General features: G+C 41.8%; 1 long non-coding RNA gene across 1 annotated transcript; it reads left to right on the forward strand.

The window, feature by feature from the left end:
* Nucleotides 1-3,451: 3,451 nt before the first annotated feature.
* On the forward strand, nucleotides 3,452-4,209 carry LOC138674062 (uncharacterized). Its single transcript, XR_011320458.1, has 3 exons — nucleotides 3,452-3,645; nucleotides 3,836-3,919; nucleotides 4,009-4,209. It is a non-coding gene; the product is annotated as an uncharacterized lncRNA (long non-coding RNA).
* Nucleotides 4,210-4,423: the final 214 nt, after the last annotated feature.

The raw sequence follows: 4,423 nt of genomic DNA on the forward strand, positions 1-4,423 counted from the left end.
TAGCGGGGACGTTTAATGCGACCCCTAAAAAGACACTGCGTTAGCGCAACCCGCTAGCGCTTAGCGCTAAACGGATTGCCGTAACGCAATGAGAACCTATCCGCCTAATATTGTCTACCTTGAGATAGTTTATAAACCCTCCTCTCACACATCCAGTACCCTAGCAACCACAGAATGCAGAGTAAGTGGACATGCTAGCTGGGGCATATCTGAAGTCAAGCTGCAACACCAGGCTCTCCCATCATCACTTTGGTAAGTATTACGAATAACGGTTTTGAGCTCCGTTTTTTTTATTAGAATTAGTTCATATTAGTACAACAACGTTATCTTCCAAGTTTCATTAAGATCTTTTTAGGGATTCAGTCTTTATGCGCCATATTCTGCCATACCTATGCCTAGTGTGTTATCATGGTTGGAAACGGAATAACGGTTTTAAGCTCCGTTTCTTTTATTGGAATTAGTTCATATTAGTACAACAACGTTATCTTCCAAGTTTCATTAGGATCTTTTTAGGGATTCAGTCTTTATGCGCCATATTCTTCCATACCTATGCCTAGTGTGTTATCACGGTTGGAAACGGAAAAACGGTTTTGAGCTCCGTTTTTTTATTGGAATATGTTCATATTAGTACAACAACGTTATCTTCCAAGTTTCATTAAGATCTTTTTAGGGATTCAGTCTTTATGCGCCATATTCTTCCATACCTATGCCTCCAGTGTTATCATGGTTGGAAACGGAAAAACGTTTTTGAGCTCCGATTTTTTTATTGGAATAAGTTCATATTAGTACAACAACGTTATCTTCCAAGTTTCATTAGGATCTTTTTAGGGATTGAGTCTTTATGCGCCATATTCTGCCATAACTATGCCTAGTGTGTTATCAAGGTTGGAAACGGAAAAACGGTTTTGAGCTCAGTTTTTTTATTGGAATTAGTTCATATTAGTACAACAACGTTATCTTCCAAGTTTCATTAGGATCTTTTTAGGGATTCAGTCTTTATGCGCCATATTCTGCCATAACTATGCCTAGTGTGTTATCAAGGTTGGAAACGGAAAAACGGTTTTGAGCTCCGTTTTTTTTATTGGAATTAGTTCATATTAGTACAACAACGTTATCTTCCAAGTTTCATTAGGATCTTTTTAGGGATTCAGTCTTTATGCGCCATATTCTGCCATACCTATGCTTCCAGTGTTATCATGGTTGGAAACGGAAAAACGTTTTTGAGCTCCGTTTTTTTTATTGGAATAAGTTCATATTAGTACAACAACGTTATCTTCCAAGTTTCATTAAGATCTTTTTAGGGATTCAGTCTTTATGCGCCATATTCTTCCATACCTATGCCTAGTGTGTTATCAAGGTTGGAAACGGAAAAACGGTTTTAAGCTCCGTTTTTTTTTATTGGAATAAGTTCATATTAGTACAACAAACGTTATCTTCCAAGTTTCATTAGGATTTTTTTAGGGATTCAGTCTTTATGCGCCATATTCTGCCATACCTATGCTTCCAGTGTTATCATGGTTGGAAACGGAAAAACGTTTTTGAGCTCCGTTTTTTTTATTGGAATAAGTTCATATTAGTACAACAACGTTATCTTCCAAGTTTCATTAAGATCTTTTTAGGGATTCAGTCTTTATGCGCCATATTCTGCCATACCTATGCCTAGTGTGTTTTCATGTTTGGAAACGGAAAAAACGGTTTTAAGCTCCGTTTTTTTTTATTGGAATTAGTTCATATTAGTACAACGACGTTATCTTCCAAGTTTCATTAGGATCTTTTTAGGGATTGAGTCTTTATGCGCCATATTCTGCCATACCTATGCCTATGGTAGTTTTTTTTTCTAAAGTTGAATTTTTTTAATCTATTTTTCCTTTCCACTTCACTCTATTTAAAAATAAATTAGCGGAGGTTAAACTTTAATTGCGTTTTCAACAAGGCAAACCCATACATTTCTATATATATACTGGACCCGTTGAAGCACATACCGTGCGAAACGGCCGTCGTCCACACTCCACCTCCGCACCCTCCTGCAGACCTGATGTCCTAACGGATGTTTTGTATATTTTTCTCCAATAAAGAGCACGATTACACAGCTTCAAAAGGGTGAGTGCCGCACTGTGTTCTTTTCTTGTTTCATTTAATTTACTGTGGATTGCTTATCAGTGCAGAGCACCGCACACCCAGAGCAGTCGTGCCACCTGTGTGTTTTTCGGATATCCTTCAAAGAGTCAAGGTCCATACTGATTTGTGCTTCTCTAGTGCCGTCCACTGTTCATTCTGTGTCTTGGTTGTAAAATTTCTATATAGTAACTTTAAATTTGAAATAAACACTGAATCCCTAAGAAGAACTTGATGCAACTTTGAAAATAAGTTTGTCATTAATATGAACTTTTTCCAGCAAGAAAAACAAAGCTTAAAAATGTAATTCTGTTTTCAACAATGTTAATTCATACATTCCTATATAATAACTTTACATTTCAAATAAACAGTGAATCCCTAAGTTTATCTTTATCGAAAATTTTTGCCTTAGGCCGGCGTCACACTAGCGTGTTTTACGGACGTATGAGCGGTGCAGAAAATACGGATTGCATACGGTACAATGATTCTCTGTGGCCCAGCTCCTATCTGCCGTATTTTACTGATCCGTATTATGCGGTCTTCTACGGCCGTAGAAAATCGCAGCATGCTGCGTTTGTCACCGTATTGCGCAAAAAATACGCCAATGAAAGTCTATGGGGGCCAGAAAAATACGGATTACACACGGACCAACAGTGTGACTTGCGAGAAATACGCAGCGGTGTAAGGCCGGCATCACACTAGCGAGTTTTACGGACGTATGAGCGCATAAAATACGTCCGTAAAACACGCCTAACAAACGTCCCAATTATTCTCTATGCCCCTGCTCCTATCTGCCGTATTTTACTGATCAGTATAAGGCTGCTTTCACACATCAGGTTTTTTGTTTCAGGCGAATTCCGGCTCTTCCGATAAAAAACAGAATAGAAACCCGGAGAAACCGGATCCGGCCAGCGTTCCTTCCGGTCTGATGCCGGATCCGGCGTCAAGTCGATTCCGGCGTCTGGAAAAACCGTCTACTGTAACGTTTTTTGTCTCCGGCGAAAAAGCCGGAAAGGCCGGATCCGGCCTTTCCGGCTTTTTACAACAATGCATGTCTATGGACGCCGGAAAGCGCCGGATCCGGCTTTTTACACTGAGCATGCTCAAAAAATTTTGATCAGCCCCCTGGACTATATATAAAGCAGGGCCATGAGGCCTTCAGCCATTTCCAGCCCAAAAGCAGAAGAGCCAACACCCTGCCACACCCTGCCAAGACGGAAGGAGCCGCGAGCCTGCCACAGAGCCGCGAGCCTGCCACAGAGCCGCGAGCCTGCCACAGAGCCGCGAGCCTGCCACAGAGCCGCGAGCCTGCCACAGAGCCGAGAGCCTGCAGCCATGTCTTCGGGGAGCCCTCCTCCTCCTCGCCGTCAACGCACAGAGGTAAGTGTGAACCTAAGGTGTGTGTGTGTGTATCATGTATTTCTTTATCTTTCATCGTAGGAAGCTGATGAGGCTGACTCCCCAGGAGAAGAGGTGGTCCCCGAAGATGAGGGAAGGGGTGGAGAAACACACGGAGAGGGCTCACAATTGGTATGTATCTGTGATGTATTGCGGAAACACACCCTACACTACACACAACATAACACTAGATTCTTACAACAAAATACATAGAAACTGATACTTTCAAACCTCACACAACACATACAAAACATATATATCACATGGCACACAACACATAGAATGGCTACCAACAAGCACATAATTTTTTTTTTTCTTCTAGAGTTCGGAATCTGGTGCCCAAGCAATAGGTCCTTCCAGTGGCTCCCAGGGTCGTCGGCGACATTCACGTGGCGGCCGTCGTCGTGTAGGTTTTTTGTTATATTTTGGGTGGAGGTTAGCAATGTTTCAAATTTGGTGTTAATTTTTTTCCCCCTTTTCAAACAGGTTTCACAGCGTGCTCCAGATTCGGACGGTGAGGAGGTCGGCCTTGATATTGACCTCCTCATCGATCTTGTCAGAGACAGGGAGCCGTTGTGGAATATGGGTGACCGCCGCCATGCTGATCTCTCAGTGACCCGTCGACTGTGGGAGCAAATCTGCTGTGAACTGATACCGAAGTGGGAGGACCTAGATGTTCAGGCCCAGATTCAAGAACGTAAGTATCCTCAGTTCAGTTTTGGTGATGCATTCTAAAATGCTGTTTCTTTTTTTAATCAGATACATTTTTATTAAGGAAAATCAATGATAACAAATGACATCAAGCTGTTATTCACAGATAATCATATATTTTATGAACATAACTCCCCCCCCTTTTCCCTCCCTATCCCCCCCTTCGAGACCCCTTTAATGCTTTCCCAAATTCCCATCC

The sequence above is a fragment of the Ranitomeya imitator genome, chromosome 4, assembly GCF_032444005.1.
Source record: "Ranitomeya imitator isolate aRanImi1 chromosome 4, aRanImi1.pri, whole genome shotgun sequence".
In the NCBI taxonomy this organism is placed as follows: Eukaryota; Metazoa; Chordata; class Amphibia; order Anura; family Dendrobatidae; genus Ranitomeya; species Ranitomeya imitator.